The following is a 19,777-nucleotide window of genomic DNA, read 5'->3' on the forward strand; positions in this document are numbered from 1 at the left end:
TATAATATCCATATCAAGTTGGGCTCCCATAGACTTTCTATACAGGAGGAAAAACCTGTGAAAAATGATGACTCATCACTAAACCATCATTTTGTGGGGCCATTTCTCGCCCAAGGAAAGACTTTTGTGCAAAACAAATGCTTGCAATGGATTCAGAATCATGACAAACCCCTAGTTAGACCCCTCACATCCTACTTAAAGCAGATTTTCTTTCTGGGTATTTTCCTCCTGTATAGAAAGTCTATGGGAGCCCAACTTGATATGGATATTATATGGGTAAACATCAAAAATCCATGATGTTTACCCTTATAAAATCCATCGTTAGGTCCTAAAGAAGCCTAAAAAAAAGTTCTGCGCTTTTATCCGCTCCGTAACGGTAATTTCACTAAGCCATTGCACTATAACAGACCAAAGGACATCGATCACTTTGGACCAGGGGAGATACTAGACTTTTGAGTCTAAAAAATGTAAGCTAGATAAATGGGTAACCACCCATATAATATCCATATCAAGTTGGGCTCCCATAGACTTTCTATACAGGAGGAAAAACCTGTGAAAAATGATGACTCATCACTAAACCATCATTTTGTGGGGCCATTTCTCGCCCAAGGAAAGACTTTTGTGCAAAACAAATGCTTGCAATGGATTCAGAATCATGACAAACCCCTAGTTAGACCCCTCACATCCTACTTAAAGCAGATTTTCTTTCTGGGTATTTTCCTCCTGTATAGAAAGTCTATGGGAGCCCAACTTGATATGGATATTATATGGGTAAACATCAAAAATCCATGATGTTTACCCTTATAAAATCCATCGTTAGGTCCTAAAGAAGCCTAAAAAAAAGTTCTGCGCTTTTATCCGCTCCGTAACGGTAATTTCACTAAGCCATTGCACTATAACAGACCAAAGGACATCGATCACTTTGGACCAGGGGAGATACTAGACTTTTGAGTCTAAAAAATGTAAGCTAGATAAATGGGTAACCAACTCCTGGGTTGGATATTTCTAACCCACCTGAAAATGTATATCCTGTTTACTAAAGGGGACTTAAAAAAAAGCTGCTGTAGAGTCACATTGACAAAAGTTAAAGTTGTTCAAAATATCACTTTAAAATGGAATACAAATTACAATTCAAAATATCACTTTAAAATGGAATACAAATTACAATCAAGATTTTGAAATGGTCTATTTAACTTACTTAGTAGGCTACTTAGTAGTTTTACATGTATTGTGTTACTACTTTACTTGATAATGATTTAGCATCACTAATCAACATCTTGAAATTCCTAGACTAGACTAGTTTAGTGTGTGTGTGTGTGTGTGTGTGTGTGTGTGTGTGTGTGTGTGTGTGTGTGTGTGTGTGTGTGTGTGTGTGTGTGTGTGTGTGTGTGTGTGCGTGCGCGAACAGAGACGCACTCCGTCCATAAGGGGGCGTCGTATTTTTTCAACACCACAGAAAGTGTTGGATGATGGTGGATGTGTTTTGTTGTGGTTAACTCATAGGGACAACAACTTCAGCTTTATTCCTTTTACGTTAATCTTATAACATGTTAATTATCTTCGCGGGACTGGGTTAATAATTCCGTTTTTATTGTGCAAACAAGTCAAGCACTAACAGTTTTCACCTGGCCTAGTCTGTGTGATTCAAAGAATGGACGCGTTTCGTTGGAAATGCAACTGAAGAGGCTCTAATCGTCTGGACAGTTTAATAGGTGAATAATATCGGTCGTCACAGTTCATTTAATTTGAACATGTAATATTGTGAGATTATTGAGTGGTTATATGCAACTAGATAACCAGTAGCCGCGAGTACAGGACAGGAGGGTGGGCACTAGTAGGGAAATCTAGGCACCAATTTTGTGGAAGACTTAGCACTTTGGGGGCAGAAGAGGTGCCCAGTCATTATCATCTTTTGCAGTTTTGCTTGTCAGTCAGACATTGTGGAGACCTGATAGACATGACAAGAACAGTCTGTAATACATCTCTATCTCTAGCTAAATTGTCGGTTTGGGAAATCATTTGCAATATGTTATATCATTTGTGCAAAATGTCAAAGTGGAGAGTCTCCACTAGATGGCGCCTTGGTCACTAGAGCATTTTGTACCAGACTTGTAAGTTGTAACTCATTTGAATGAATGATTGTTAAAAAAAAGAAAATGTAATCCATCATTAGGTCTACCCTTGTGATATAATGCCCACCTCAACACAACTCTGTTCTTTATTTGCCTGTTGCCTTTATTTTAATTTCTCTTCTTTCCCTTTTCTTTTTCATGTTGTATGTGACTTTCTTTCACATCTGTATGTCTATTGATAATAATAAAAAATAAGTTGAATAATAAGAATAAGAATAGAACAGGTATTATAGGGAGGTGCTGTATGTACGTGCTGTAACTGCTGTTACACATGTTGGGCATTGGTTCATTTCATTTTTTTGATTAAACCTCATGTTTTCCCCTTGTTTTACTATGCAGTAATCCAACCAACATATGAACTGGAAGTGAGTAAACAATGGATCCTACAGACTGGCAATACACTCACATGAGACAATGGGAAAGCCTTGATCCAAGACACAGGACAGATTCCAGGGAAAAGACAGCGAATGACCCATATTGTCGTTATTCAGTGAACGACAAAAGGTTACATACCATGAAGGGTACTAATGCAGAATTGGAGCAGCACAATCCGTCATCCCATATGTCCTACATTCTGAATTCCAATAACTTGATCCCAGAAAAGGCCACAGACCCAGATGGTGAACCAGTTGAACTGAGTAATATGCCTGTAGATGGAGAGTTGGCAAGGAAGTGGAGAGAACTTCAGCAGATTGAGAAGCAGATTAGTCTGAAGAAAGCTACTATTGCCATGAAAAAAACAGAGTCATTTTTAAAAGTAAAGACACCACGTCAGATGTTTGAAGAAAAAAAGGAGGAGGATCTCTCACTTGGCAAAGTGGACAATTCTGCGAAAAAATCTCAGCCCACCCCCTTTATGAGTACCAGAGGAAAGGATGTAGGTTTCTCCTATAGTAAATGGTCTTCAAACTACAACAATAGACCACTGAAAGAGAGGGTGAATCTTATTTTGCAGCGAAGGTGCCCTGGACGTTTTCTTGCAAAGGTATGTAATGTGGTAGGTTGATGTATCTGATGATGTACAGATACTTGTGTAGAAGTTCATTTTCTTCTGGAATATAATAGATTAAACTTTCATATATTTTAGATTCATTGGGCATGCAGTGAAATATTCAAAAGCTTTTTTTGTTTTAATTTTGATTTTTATGGCATATAGCTCATGAAAATCAAAAATCCATATCTCAAAATATAATATTCCACACGATCACTCCAAAGAAGCATTTATAATACAGAAATGTCAAACTTCTGAAACGTTATGTTAATTTATGCACTCAGTACTTGGTATGGAATACTTTTGAACAAATGTCTTCGTTGATGGGGCGTGGCATGAAGGTGGTCAGCCTGTAGTACTGCTGAGGTGTTATGGAAGCCCAGGTTTGCTTTGATATAGGCCATGAGCTCATCTGTGTGGTTGAGTCTGGTGTCTTTTATCTTCCTCTTGACAACACAATACAGATTCTCTGTGGGGTTCAGGTCAGGGCAGTTTGCTGGTCAGTTAAGCGCAGTAATACCATGGTCAGTACTACACAAGTTACTAGTAGTTTTGGCTCTGTGGGCAGGTGCCAAGTGCTTCTGGCTAAAATAAATCATCTCAATAAAGCATCAACCTACGGAAACATTAAGTGCTCTAAAATCCCTGGGTAGATGACTGTCTTGACTCTGAACTTGATAAAACACAGTGTGGGCAAAACCAGCATTGCATTGTATTGCTGTTGTTGGTCCACTGTGTTTTATCAGTGGACCAACCAGTGAAAATAGCAGATCTACAAGCTCACAACGGCTGTGTTGTGAGCTTGTAGATCGGCTATTTTCATTACTTAAACACTTGTATTCAGATGTATGGCATTTCTTAGGTTAGGTACAATTATTTTGAAAAATATCTGGATTTGTTTTAATTTATGCAAATATATGTTTTGGGGGCATTTTTTTATCTTTTGAAATTATTAAAAACTAAATGTAGGAAATGAAAATATAAATAAAGGGGATATTTACTCAAGCGACCTATAAAAATTTACCCATGACTCACAAATGGGTCCCGACCCACTGTTTGGGAACCACTGGTGTATATGTTGTACACACATAGTGCTTCAAATGTTATAATAAACCATTTCCCTTCAAACTATTTAGTCCTTCTCCACTCCATATGACCACCTTCCATCACTAAATCCTGTGGAGAAGACACATACGTCGACCTTGAACAAAGATGACCATCCTCTAAAACTCAGAGTGAAAGCTTTGATGAACAGGCGCCATACTTCTGGTGTATTGGATTCACATGGGGAGGTTTGTAGCATTGTTGAACAACTTTATCAAACCATCACTTATCTATTGTTCAATTCCTAATAATTAACTGAGCATACTTCACTCTTTAACAAACAGATAGTGATGTTTTCTTTCATGTGCCCTTCGATAGGTCCCTGTCGTCAAACCACACCCTCCCAGCCAGAGCTCTAGTGCCACAGTTGTGGGAAATGACTTGGTTGTCAAAGGATTCCAGCGTTTTCTCAATGTGCTTAACAAAGTTGAGGACATTGAGGTGCTGACTAATATAGTCAATGGTGACAATGAGCTTGCCCCTACTGGTCAGGAGCTTTTGCATAGTCAACCCTCTGTTGTGAAGGAAAAGTCAGATGTTTGCAAGAATGAGAGTCAACGATTACAACGTGGAGCTGGGCAGAGGGACCGTCGGTCTTGCAGTAAAGAAAGGAAGACTGAACGACTGAATCAAGATCTTTCCAGTGGGGGACGTAAAAGAAACATCCAGCGTGAGGAGAAATCTGATCTGAGTGATGATACAGGTGGCTGCCATTCTGGCTCTAGTCGTAGATCCAGCTCTCCCCCAGTGGTGGAGGAGAAGAAACCCAAACTGGATCAGCATCAGGAAGATCTCCAAAACATTCTGAAGACTATTGGTTTTAGCCTGGATGCGGATGACATGTGCAAACTAGCAGAACGTACTCAGGAGAGGCTCTATGGGATAAAGCATGACACCAAACAGAGGTTGGACAGCACAAGGGTGAACAAGAAAAATTGGCAGCATGTACAAAGGGATCACAGTAATTCTGGAGATGGCTCTCCTGATCCCCATCCATCTCCAGAGGACCCAGAACATCATGTACTTTATCCTAGTGCTGCATTTGAAATTCCAACATACACAGTCACTGATGCTGCATCTGCAACGTACAATTCTGAAGCTGCATCTGCAATTGCAACATACACTTCAGTCCAGCCCTCTGCCTACCACAGTTACTGTAGTAATAGTGCTTCCTCCATAGCTTGGAACTATGGGTCCACTGTCATTCCACCTTCTTCCTGGTCCTATCTCCCAGGTTTTTGTAATTCAGTGAATGATTTATGTACCTCTGCTAACATTGGAGCCTTGCCTGGCCAGGTTTACCCTCATGCACATCTGCCTGCTGGTCCCAACAAAGCACTTGGACATTCCGGCTTCAACGTAGATCTGTCACTAAGTGAGGGCCAAACCGGACAGCGTTCAGGCCCTCAGTACCTCCACATCATTAATACAGAGGTAGAGCAGAAGAAGACAGCAACCCCCGACATCAATACTCAGACATCTAGTGGAACTGCCTTCTGTCTGCCAAAACCCAAGAAAAAAAAATCTACAAAGGGCGCTAGAAGAGCAAAACGTAGAGAAAGAGAAAATAAACTTGCTCAGCCTCTCACTGATGTGCAAGAACAAATGCCGACAAGACAATTACGTTCTGGGATCAAATACCCTACAAATACCCTTCATCCACAGCCACCTGTAGAGGCTAGCACAGAAGTACAGCAGAAGACAGCAACCCAACTCACTGAAATAGCAAATATGGAATACGCCAAATACAATTTAGCAGAATTAAAAAATGCAGCACAAGAACTATTTCAAGAAAAGAAGAGACTCAAGAAAACAGCAAAATGCATTCAAAAGTATATAGCACGTGCAAAATTGAACCGTGCTGAGTACTGTGAGTCGAAGCAACAGAGTAATTTAAAGTGCCTACTAAAGAAGCAACAGAAATTTAAAGAACTGAGAGAAGAAAATAAACTAGAAGTAGATATGATTCTCTGTCATTTACGCAGCAAGTCTAGCACAGAAGCACAGCAGTTGGAGGGAGAATTGTCAACAGAAGAGGAGATGAGCCAGAAGAACTCAGACCTGTCACTGAGCCAAACTGGAGAGGAACAGGGTCACGCCAGTGAATGCAGTGATACTCTCACCAATGTGAACGCACAAAGAACAGAAGTGGCAGGACAAAATGATATGGCAGAAATGACTCTAGTTCTATCAGACTGCAGCTCTGAAAACAATGAAAAGGGTCCAGCTCAAATGGGAAAAAGTAATTTATCTTCCGGGATCACTACAAATAACCTTTATCCAGAACTGTCTAGAGAAGATGAATCGAAAGCAGGACAGATGGAAGGAGCATTGCCAACAGAAGAACAAATAAAGGCAGGTGAGCAGACCTTTTTATATGATCTGTTTATCCTAGCATTTACCATTTTCCTCATTTAAATCGGACAAACATCCCAACCTTAACAACAGTGTGATTAAGTCTCCACACAGTCACAGTGTTAATATACGTAACATTTTAACAAATGTGTCAGCTATGCCACAAACATGATTTTATGCAGAGCCCATTGCCCAGTTACAATACTGTATGCTATAAATAAAGACTAACTTGTCTCCAGGAAACAAGGATGTCCAAAAAAGTGTCATTTGTTTAGACACAAAACATGCAACAAGGGAAAAGAAAACACTGCACTCCTCCGGTGAAATTTTTAAAAAGCCTTTATTCATTCAGGCTAAAAAGTTGTTACAGGATGGATACAGCCTTCTTCAGGATATAACATTGTAACTCTTATGTTCCTTTTCGTAAAACAGCCTACTAATCTATATTATTGTAGATTATGATATACTGTATCTACTGTAATCAGCCATCCATCGGATCCATTCATCTTTATTTAACCATTTATACAGTACAAAGTCGGTTTGGGTTGTGGAGGCATTCCCTGGCCACTGTGGAGATAATGAACCCAACACCTGGTCTCGGTCTGCCATGTGGCCTCTCCCCAGCTGGTCGGGTCTGGAAAACCTCCTTGGGGAAACAACCAGGAGCACTTATGACCTCAACTGGCTCCTTACTATGGAAAGGAGCAGCAGCTCTACTCCACCCTAGGGATGGGACGATATGAACATTTCATATCACGATTATTGTGACGAAAGAAATTGCAATTTTTACAATATAGCGATAATCAAAATCCATTATCCTGGGCGGAACTTTTGCCCAAAAATAGCAGATCTACAAGCTGTCAACGTGTTGCAACATGACACGTTGTGAGCTTGTAGATCTGCAATTTTTGGGCAAAGACATTTGTTAGAGTGAAAAAAAAGACGTATATTATAAGTCGATATCACCATAAATTAAATCTCCACGATATGATTATCATGAGTGTGTTTTATCACGATAACTTTAATATCACGTATCGTCCCATCCCATCCCTACTCCACCCTCCGAAAAGCCCTTTCGGCCATTAGTTGCAGAGTCCAAGGCTCATGAAATCCACTGCAGTGTTAATTTGTATAAATATTACCATGTTAACACATGGGAAAATACTCAATACAGTAGAAGTAGTTTTCTGGTAAAATAAAAACAATTCATGGTGTCGTAATGTGATGCATGGGACCCTTGACCAAGTGGGGAAATACAGTATGACACGTTGGGGTTCAGGACACTTCCAACTTTCCAAGTAGGGCTGTCACAATTATTACATAATCGTCTAATCGTGATTATTTGACGTAATCGTGATTATTTTTCATAATCGTCATAATCGTTGCCATGTTGAAAGATTTTCATACATTTTTAAGAAAGACAAAAATAGTGGAAATAGCAGATCTACAAGCTCACAACGCGTCGCATCGCGACGCGTTGTGAGTTTGTAGATCGGCTATTTCCACTATCAAAGTTATTTTTTAAGTAGTAAGTTGTCAAATATGTCAGTAATGTCTTTGTATATTTAGGTTATGTGTCATATCTACCATGTGCAACTTCAAAGCCTAAAAGCCAAACAGAAATGTAATTGTCAACGACAAAAACAATTAAATCGTTAATCGCCAATTATTTGAGTGACAATTAATCGTCATGTAAAATGTCATATCGTGACAGCCCTATTTCCAAGGCATTAATTTTGAATCTTTTTCTCTCATCACAATGTCTAGCTTGCAGCATTTAATCAGACGATGAAGCAGCAGGTCCCAAAACCAACAGAAACGACAGAGGCCTAATGTAAATGACTGGTGAATGTAAGTTAAACCTCTACTACACATTTTATGAATTATTCCAAGTCAAATGGGGTGATGTATGTGTGTGTGTGTGTGTGTGTGTGTGTGTGTGTGTGTGTGTGTGTGTGTGTGTGTGTGTGTGTGTGTGTGTGTGTGTGTGTGTGTGTGTGTGTGTGTGTGTGTGTGTGTGTGTGTGTGTGTGTGTGTGTGTGTGTGTGTGTGTGTGTGTGTGTGTGTAATATAATACAGTACTAGTCAAACATTTGGACGCAAGGTGTATGCCTACTTGCTATCTTCTTGGTCCTTCTAACCCCACAGGTTGCTGCTGCTGGCTAGCCCTTGAAGTGAGCTAGCCTAGTAAACGACCAAGAGGGCGGGTACGAGGCTAGAAGTGAGCAAGGAAGCAGTCCTACTCCTAAGTGAAAGTGTTCTCCTGATAGAACACAGACCCAGGGGCGTCACACCGAATTCTGGGCCCTGGGTACAAGGATTCACTGCGGGCCCCTCATGAATGTTAACTATTGAAAAATAGCAGATATACAAGCTCACAGCGCGGCACCGAGTGCCGCGCTGCGAGCTTGTAGATCTGCTATTTTTGAAAAAATCGTGAAAATGTGTGCAAGAAACCTATGTCAAGGACCCCCAAGATGATATGTATTTGGCCACGGACCCCGATCTCAAAGTATTACGTTCCAGGGACCCCCAGAAGCAAAATTTGAGTTAGAAATGTTCGCTTAAAAAATACATATATTCAAAGGTTTTCACACATTTTCACAACTTTTCAAAAATAGCAGATCTACAAGCTCGCAGCGCGGCACTCGGTGCCGCGCTGTGAGCTTGTATATCTGCTATTTTTCACTAGTTTTGAATAACCCAAAAAATAAATAAATACGTGCAAGTGTTTAAACTGTTCCTCATTGTGTTGGACACCCTATTATGGATCGATTGATTGAATACTTAATTTTCAGGTTTGTTAACAGTACAGGCAGTTCTGTTAAATGTTATGCTAAAACGATAACACACAAAGCCCCAGGAGGCTTGTTTACATTGTGGTCCACTGTACTCAATTCATCATTAATCTAACTCAAGGACCTCTGGGGGTCCATGGACCCCACCAGTGCTTAATTTGTCAAGGAATAGGTGCTGGATCCTGGGCTACACGCGCGCGTGCATGGGCTGGGCGCATAAACTGTCGCACGCACAACATTTTACCTTTTAAAAATAATAATCTTTTTGACCTATATTAACGCACCCAGTATAACATTTGCAGCAACATTTGGCACATGTGGCACATCAGAACACTGGTGATCAATCTATGAATTCCGAATGACCAATCTGAATAGCTGGCATATTAACAAAATTCTATGACACCATGTATGTATGTATATAGCTTGTCTATTGTGTGTCACTGTCACCTACAGTATGAAGCAACACATCAGAAAAAATGCAAGAAAAACATGAAAATATAAAGTAAAGAAAATGCTGAAACCAAAAAGATCTCTATTTAGAAGGATGAAAACATATATAACCAAACAGCGCTATTTTGATTGACAGGGAAGGTCCCGGATCCAATCAAATAGGTGCCGGATCTAATCAGAGATTCCCCCACAAATTAAGCACTGGACCCCACTTTGAGAACCAGTGCTCAGTCTAGGGCACTGGTTCTCAAACTTTGCAGGCTGCGACACCCTGACACGCACTTGGAATTGTAGGAGTTGAGGTATTACATGAAAATCTACAAGCTCACTATGCCTCGCAAGCATGTGCTAGACCAGCTATATTCACAATATTTACCTCTTTCTTACATAATATTTGGACAATGTTTTATTGTATTAGTATCAGGTTTTTCTTGGGTATTAAAGGTTAGGGTTAGGGCTAGGGTTAGTCCTTGGGTTAGTACTTCAATTGTCACTTGAGATTAGAAATGTGCAGATACCCTTTAACACTTTTGTATGTTGGCTTGTATACTGTTGAGTGAGAAAACAATGTTGCTCCCACACTCAAGAAATATAGAACAACACTTGGTATTTGTATTATTCAATGTCTACATTGCACTGAAATTGAACGGCTCCTCACCTTGCATAAAAAAAGTACTTTTCAATACCTGAATATTTGTTTCTCTATATTTATATTGGGCGGTATTACGTTTTCTTTTTTTCTTTTTTCCATACTTTGAATGGATAAAATAAACATCTCAACAAGAGTAATCAACAGTATCTTAAACCATTGATATTAGCTAAATCGACGTCACACTATCTGTGACTGTCTTTGACAGATAAATGGCAAAACCCCTGAACAGTGAACACCACTGACTCCAAATGTGTCCTGTTAAGTGGAATTCTTCCACTTTAGATTTTATTTGTTTTTCCTCAGGTTGAGTATTAATATTGAATACCAGTCATAAACATACATTAACTGATGCATAATATTTTAGGGTTGTATACAGTTATACTAAGCAGCACATGAATTAATTCAAATCAACCCCATCTTTACCAGCTGCAACATTAAAGTGATAAACACATGAATTACAAATGATAAACCAAAGGATTTTTAAATGGGGTGTTCTGCTTCTGCACAATGAGTACAGTCTATACTCGTACATTATTTTGTATTAAAACATGCTGAATGGACTATATTGGAGAAGATGGCACAGACAGGCAGCAAAGCAAGACGTACTCCGTCCAGATGGTGGCATCATATTTGCAGTATCATTTGAACACCACAGAATAAACATGTGTTGTTGGATACAGCTGCGTGAACTGCACAAATATAGAACTTCTGGTGTTAGAGATATAAGACTTCCGGTTTGATTCATTCGCCTTCAAAATAAAATGCTCGTAATTAATGCCATTGAAAAACGTTGAATTTGCAAATTATGCTCTTTAAATATATAAATTAGGCATTTGAACAAAGCCATATAACAAAAATATGTTTATGTGTGTAAGTTTTAATAACAAAAAATATATCTATAGATAGGGCCTACATGCTGTTCACTGGAGTGCATAGCCTGTACAAATTGGACACTGGAAAACAGACGGCTCTTCGTGTCAGCACTTTTGACACACGCACGCGTTCACAGAGACCTCCTCTACCACACCACACACTCTCCGGCGGAGAGTCTCCGCTAAGCGGGAGGCGGCATTGCAAAATTTGCTGGCCGTCCAGTGCGGCCAGCCGCTCAAAAAAGGCCTCAAAAGGCACCATTTTCCGACTCCAGTGGACGCTGGAGAACAGGCGGCTCTTCGTGTCGGCACTTTTGACACACGCACGCGCTCACAGAGACCTCCTCTACCACACCACAATCTACGCTAAGCGGATCTACGCTAAGCGGGAGAGGCGGCATTGCAAAATTTGCTGGCAGGTCTCTGTGAACGCGTACGTGTGTCAAAAGTGCCAACAACGAAGAGCCGCCTGTTTTCCAGTGTCCAATTTGTAAAGGCTATGCACTCCATTGAAGAGCATTATCTATTTTGATGTAGGTCTATGTTTTTTTGTAATTAAAACTTTATTTTTTACACAGAAACATAATTTTCGTTGTATAGCTTCAATTAAATGCGTAATATTTATGTTTTATGTGTAGGTCTATATCATATACAAATTAATCGTTTTTCAATGGCGTTAGGTGTACTCTTATTCTGAAGAGATCGACACACCGGATGTCTTATATTTGCTGGCACTACTCACAGAACACAGACAGAACATAGCCAGCCAGCTTCCCCCTTTTAGCCTTTAGCTCTCTTCCTCGCGTCAATCTTTTATGTTTATGCCTGGTCAACATGGTCATTGAGTAATAACTCCGTTTTTACACGCACTGTGGATGCGTATTTGCCTGTGTGAGAGCTAAATGATACTCTTTTACACCGGTGAAGTGAAACGGACACATTTATGTTTTGGTGGAGATGGAAGAGGGGCTCCAGAGTCCAACCCATAGGTAAACACTGAGCTGTATTTCTTATTAACTATGAAAGTGTACAAATTGGTGTCCGTTTGGTTTTATTTCTCTCAAAAGTTACAAAAAGATGAGGTCCACTTAAGGACCTGGGTAGAGTGGTGTGAAAAAGTGGTACTAAACGTGGTACTAAAAAGTATCCAATCTAGAGTAGGTCTGATCTAGGCCAAACAGGGCCAAACACTTCATAATGACTGATCACTCACTGACTTTTCATTTAGACCACCAGGATATAGTTGTAATACATGATAATAGATTATATTGTGTTATAACCACTATTATAATCTATTATAGAGTATTATAATTATCATAGTAATACATTAATACTTTATAGTGTGTTATAATCACAGTTATAATCCATTATAGTGTATTATAATTTAGTTGTAATACAAATTTATATTGTATTATAATCACAGTTAAAGGGTCAATTTGTTTCTTACCGATAGGGATACTTTTGTGTAAAATGTAAATATTTTAATGTGGTACGGTGTGGTGTGGTGTGGTGTGGTGTAGTGTGGTGTGGTGGTGTGTGGGGCTAAAGCTGCAGTCGAAAAGGGGCTTTAGTTCCCCTCTCTGTTCCCCACCTCACAGCATTAGTTTTAGTGAGGTTAGGGGTAGGGGTAGGTTAGGTGGTAAGACAGTGGGGAACATAGCACCTGGGGAACATAGAACTTGGGGAACATAGGTACGGTCCCTACAGGACAGTAGGCTACTGTTCACTGATACAAGGTCAACTAAACTCGGCCGTGATGACACGACCATATCACGGCCGTCATGTTTCAGGGCTGCTAAAAGGATACCACAAGAAAGCCGTTAGGCATTGTATTAGTTATAAAAGGGACTCCAATTTAAACAAGCCAAAAGCTTTCTTGTGTTTTTTTTTATCCTTTGACCATGTACCATTGAACTGTACCCTTTCCTATGCAAACCTAATAAAATCATCAATCAATCAAGCATAGGCTTGCTTTGGGATCGCTTTGTATTCAGTTCATACAACCTAGTCCTGTTAGTGATACATGATGTGATGATGACCTCCTCGTGATCCAAGGCCTATTTGATTGAATACCTTATTAGCCGGAAAAGCACAAGACAGTACAGTTCAGATACAAGGTCTACTACTAATATGATTTAGACATTTGTTTGAATTTGTAGACTCGAAAAGCACTTGTTCCGTTGGACATTTTTTGATTAAACCTAATGTTTCCCCCTTTGTTTGCAGTATTTGTATGCAGTAATCCCACCAACATAGGAACTGGAACAACCAAGTAAACAATGAATCCTACTACAGACACTCGCCAGAGACAGAGGAAAAGTCTTAATCCAAATGACAATAAAAAAACACATACCATGATGGATACTAATGAAGAAATGAAGCGTCCTTCATCCCATAGGCATAGGTCATACAGGCTGAATTCAAGTCACGTCAAGTTAAGTCACCTTGACCCAGAATTGGTCACATCAGACTCAGACAGCGAATCAGATGAACTGAAGATAGAGGAAGAGTTGGCAAGGAAGAGGACAAAACTTCAACAGATTGATAAGCAGATACGCCTCCAGAAAACTACTGATGCTATGAAAACAACACGGCCATTCTTAAAAGCTAAGAAACCAAGTCAGATGTTAAAAGAAGAACGGAAAGAGGATCTTTCACATAGCAAAGTGGAAAGTTCTGTGAAAAATACTCAGCCCTTTATGACTACACTAGAAAAGGATGTAGGGGTTTCCAGTGGTGAATGGTCTTCAACCTACAATAACAGACCACTGAAAGAGACGGTGAATGGTATTTTGCAGCAACGGTGGCCTGATGGTGTTCTTGCAACTGCAAAGGTGTGTAGAGCGTCACAATTATCACATAATCGTCTAATCACCATTATTTGACATAATCGTGATTATTTTGTCATAATCGTTTACATGTTGAAAAATGTTTCATATTTTCAAAAATAGCAGATCCACTATAGATTGGCTATTTCCACTATCAATGTTATTTTTAAGTATAAAGTTGGCAAATATGTCAGTAATGTCTTTGTATGTTTAGGTTATGTGTCATATCTACCATGTGCAACTTCAAAGCCTAAAAGCCAAACAGAAATGTAATTGTCAACACAAAACAATGAAATCGTTAATCGCAATTATTTGAGTGACAATTAATCGTCATGTAAAATGTCATAATCATGACAGCCCTAGTGGAGCGTTGATTTATCTGACATACTGTATCTATGTATGGAAACGGAATTCAAATTGGTAGAGATTTACATCTTCCTTTATACTTTGTTTATTTAGACGGGACAATGCATATTAATTAAATGAAATAAAACAACTTGAGTTGTCAGTGGCGGTTTGGAACATTGGCTATAACTCGTCATAAAGCAGCCAACGAGTCAATGGACATAACATTAAATGCAATGTAAATATAGTACCAAATTTAGCAAAGATGCTATTTACATCCGCAGTCCCCACATGAAAGAAAAACAGGCAAACAATGGCGTACATTACATTAGGAAACAAAGCATGAAAAACACACACAAGTACAAAGGTGTAAAGTGCGTCTATGTAGTTTAGCATTGACATTTGCCCTTACAAAGAACACTTTGTTCTGTAAATACAATGATGTTCATGCCCGACACAGACAAATAGCAGAAAGGATGCACACTTAATGCTTTGCTCCAATGGAAAATGCATAGCTAATCAAAGAAATGGCCTCACATTCTTCAGTCCTCATAGTGACATTTAATAACGCACTGTTTTGGCTATGAATCTGATGAAGACTTCATAGCCAAAACATGTGTGTGATTAAATGTCTCCCAACTGTGAGGACTGAGGAATCTGTGGCTATTCTTTTTGTTGACTATGAAAACCATCACATCTTGGTCAGTAACGCCAACCTCAATGTCTAGCTGACCTATGACATCACATTGTTATGACATCACATTCACACATTGTGACATCATCACATTCCGTCCTTGTCCCTTGTATGCCCATATGGAGATCCCTGAAGTCATAAATATTAGGCTCATAGCTTGGGATGCCCATATATGGACACATTGTGAGAGTCTCATGTGGTCTATAACATAATACCTATGATGTCAGACATCAGTCATATCAGTATTTGGGAAAATATTTTGTCCAACCTAAACAACCAACCGCAACTCGAATCACACTTGCAAATGAATTCCGTCCTGTATGAATCCCGTCAAGAGCGAGGTAAGAATTTCGCCCTTAGGCGTCTTACTGGTGATTGATACTCGACAACATTGTTATCTAGTGGTGTAGATGTCTGTATGTGCCTCTGATGGTGTGTGTAATTAACTATTTTCCTTCAAACTGCTCAGGCCTTATCCACTCCATCTGACCACCCACCATCACCTAATCCTGTGGAGAAGACACATACGTCGACCTTGAGCGAAGATGACCATCCTCTGAAACTCAGAGTGAAAGCTTTGATGAACAGACACTGCTATTCTGGTTCATTGGATTCACATGGGGAGGTTTGTAGCTTTGTTGAACCATATCCAATTATCACTTAACTGTTGTACAATTCCTTACCTCCATCAGGTTCAGGTTCAGGTTCAGGTTCAGGTTTATTAGTCAAATGCATATCCATACAGGTATAGACATACAATGAAATGCTTGTGCCAGGAGCACTCTCAGCCTTATTACACACAAAAAAACAAGACAACAACAGGTCACCCAGGACAACATGCATATATTCTTAATGAATATACACTCACCGGCCACTTTATTAGAAAGGCCTTTCCATCATAACAAATTAAAATGATTTTATGTACTCAGCCATGGCATTTGACTATTATATCTAATGGTCTTGAAAATATAAAAGAAATGAGTAAGCTTGTGAAGCACTGAAGCTCACTCAAAGTTTTAATTATTTGATGCAAGTCCACTCTTCAGCAAACAAATAGTGATGTTTTGTGACATGTGCCCTTCTACAGGTCCCTGTTGTTAAAGCACCCCCTTCCTGCGAGAGCCCTAGTACCACAGTGACAGAGAATAACTTGGTTGTCAAAGGATTCCAGCGTTTCCTCAGTGTACTTAACAATGGAGTGGACATTGAGATGCTGACTAAAATGGTCAATGATAACCATGAGCGTCCCCTTACTGGTCAGGAGCTTCTGCATAGTCAAACTCGTGTTGTGAAGGAAAAGTCAGATGTGTGCAAGATTGAGAGCCAACAATTACAACGTGGAGCTGGGCAGAGGGACCGTCGGTCTTGCAGTAAAGAGAGGAAGACTAAACTACTGAATCAAGATCTTTCAAATGGGGGACGTAAAAGAAACATCCAGCCTGAGGAGAAATCATCCCAGGGTGATGATGGAGGCAGCCGCCATTCTGGCTCTAGTCGTAGATCCAGGTCTCCACCAGTGGTGGAGGAGAAGAAACCCAAACTGGTGCAGCATCAGGAAGATCTACAAAACATTCTGAAGACTATTGGTTTTAGCCTGGATGCGGATGACATGTGCAAACTGGAAGAACGTACACAGGAGAGGCTCTATGGGATAAAGCATGACACCAAACAGAGGTTGGACAGCTCAGGGGTGAGCAAGAGAATTCAGCAGCATGTACAAAGTGATAAAAGTCATTCCTTGTCATCCACCTCAATTTCTGTTAGCACAATTTCTAGTCCATCCTGTAATCAGCATTCCCTCAGCAAAACCGACATGGATAGCAGAGAACAAACACAACGTTCTGAATACCTACACTTTAGACAGGGAAGCAGAGAGGGAGGGTCAGAACGAGATGTTGATAAAGACAAGAATAGAATTGCTTCCAGAGACGGCTCTTCTGGTCACCATCAGTATCCAGAGAACCAAGAATATCTTGTTACCTATCCTAATGCTGCATGTGCAATACCAATGTACAATTCTGATGCTCCATCATACACTTCTGTCCAGCACTCTGAGAACACTGCCTACCACAGTGACACTAGTAACTGTGCTTCCTTGAACTATGGGTCTAATGACATCCCACCTTCCTCCTCCTATCCCCCTGGTTTTTGTAATTATTCAATGACTCCTTCATGTCCCTCTGACACTGGAGCCCTGTTTGACCTGAATTACCCCCATTCACAACCACCTGCTCCCTGCAACACTGCACTAGGACATTCCTACTTCAACACAGATCTGTCACTGAGTGAGGGCCAAACTGGACAGAGATCAGGCTCTCATTATCTTCACATCATTAATACTGAGAAGCCTAGAGGTGCCCAAAATAAAGTAAGGCAAAGGGGAAATAATCATAATCTGTCACTGGGTGAAGCCCAAACTGAACAGCAACCAGCCATCAAAGTGAAATTCCAAAGAGAAGAAAAGAAAATGACAAAACAAAAGCAAGGACTAAGAGAAGGTCAGAGAAGCATACAAAGACAGCTGTTGGAAGTAGAATTGTTAACAGAAGAGGAAATAAATGCAAACCCGACGAAAAAGGAGCAGAACCCCAACCTGTCACTGAGTGAAGGCCAAACTGGACATCAATCAGACCTTTGTCACCTTCATTCCATCAATACTATCCAGCACTCAGAGTCCACTGCCTCCCACAGTGACACTAGTAACAGTGCTTCCTTAACAGCTGGGTCCAATGACATCCCACCTTCCACCTCCTGTCCCCCTGGTTTTTGTAATTCAATCAATCCTGTATGGACCTCTGCTGACACTAAAGCCTTTCTTAGCAAGGTTTGCTCTCAGAAGCAACTCCCTTTGATAATTAATCCTATAAAGTGGTTTATGAAAGATCTGTGGTTTGTTAGAAAGTCCATAGCTAGTGTAAAATCTGACCCTGTGATCATGAACAATTCAAAGGAACAACAGAAGATTTTAGAAAAGCTAGCAGAACGGGAGCAGGACATTTTAAAAAGACTTGCACGTATTGGACATAAAAGAAGCAAGATGGAAATTAAGAGGCAAATGGAAATGGCAAAGGACAAAAAGGCTCTACAGAAGCAACTAGATGTTGTTAGAAATTCTATTGATGGAGTAAACTGTGACCCTCTGATCAATTCAGAGGAGAAACAGAAGAAATTAGAAAAGCTTGCAGGAGCGGAGCAGGACATTTTAAAGAAACTAGGGCAGAACCCAGACCTGTCACTGAGTGAAGGCCAAACTGGACAGAGATCAGCCGTCAATACTGTCACCAAAGCGAAATTCCAAAAAGAAGAAAAGAAAATGGCAGAACTGAAGGAAGGACAAAAAGAAAGTAAGATAAGCATACAAGGACAGCAGTTGGAAGTAGAATTGCCAACAGAAGAGATAATAAATGCAAACCTGACGGAAAAGGAGCAGAACTCAGACCTGTCACTGAGTGAAGGCCAAACTGGACATCAATCAGACCTTTGTCACCTTCATTCCATCAATACTATCCAGCACTCAGAGTCCACTGCCTCCCACAGTGACACTAGTAACAGTGCTTCCTTAACAGCTGGGTCCAATGTCATCCCACCTTCCTCCTCCTGTCCCTCTGGTTTTTGTAATTCAATCAATCCTGTATGGACCTCTGCTGACACTGAAGCCTTTCTTGTCAAGACTTGCCCTCAGAAGAAAACCTCTTTGAGAATTCATCCACGAGAGTGGTTTAGTAATGATCTGAGGTTTGTTAGAAGGACTATAGCTCGTGTAAAATCTGACCCTGTGATCATGAACAATTCAGAGGAACATCAGAAGATTTTAGAAAATCTAGCAGAACGGGAGCAGGACATTTTAAAAAGACTAGAGCAGATCCCAAGTAAGAGGCAGGAAAAGGATCTACAGAGGTCACTGAAGTTTGTTAGAAATTCTATTGATGGAGTAAACTGTGACCCTCTGATCAATTCAGAGGAGAAAAAGAAGAAATTAGAAAAGCTAGCAGGAGCGGAGCAGGACATTTTAAAGAAACTAGGGCAGAACCCCGACCTGTCACTGAGTGAAGGCCAAACAGAACAGAGATCAGCCGTCAATACTGTCACCAAAGCGAAATTCCAAAAAGAAGAAAAGAAAATGGCAGAACAGAAGGAAGGACAAAAAGAAAGTAAGATAAGCATACAAGGACAGCAGTTGGAAGTAGAATTGCCAACAGAAGAGATAATAAATGCAAACCTGACGGAAAAGGAGCAGAACTCAGACCTGTCACTGAGTGAAGGCCAAACTGGACATCAATCAGACCTTCGTCACCTTCATTCCATCAATACTATCCAGCACTCAGAGTCCATTTCCTCCCACAGTGACACTAGTAACAGTGCTTCCTTAACAGCTGGGTCCAATGTCATCCCACCTTCCTCCTCCTGTCCCCCTGGTTTTTGTAATTCAATCAATCCTGTATGGACCTCTGCTGACACTGAAGCCTTTCTTGGCAAGGTTCGCTCTCAGAAGAAAGATCTGACGTTTGTTAGAAAGACTATAGCTCATGTAAAATCTGACCCTGTGATCATGAACA

The 19,777-nt window shown here is 40.3% G+C and overlaps 1 long non-coding RNA gene across 1 annotated transcript; it reads left to right on the top strand.

The window, feature by feature from the left end:
* Window positions 1-13,646: 13,646 nt before the first annotated feature.
* Window positions 13,647-19,715, top strand: LOC308282501. Its single transcript, XR_013961892.1, has 3 exons — window positions 13,647-14,188; window positions 15,691-15,846; window positions 16,309-19,715. It is a non-coding gene; the product is annotated as an uncharacterized lncRNA (long non-coding RNA).
* The last annotated feature ends 62 nt before the right edge of the window (window positions 19,716-19,777 follow it).

The sequence above is a fragment of the Nannobrachium achirus genome (genome assembly GCF_963921795.1).
Source record: "Nannobrachium achirus genome assembly, chromosome: 3".
Lineage (NCBI taxonomy): Eukaryota > Metazoa > Chordata > Actinopteri > Myctophiformes > Myctophidae > Nannobrachium > Nannobrachium achirus.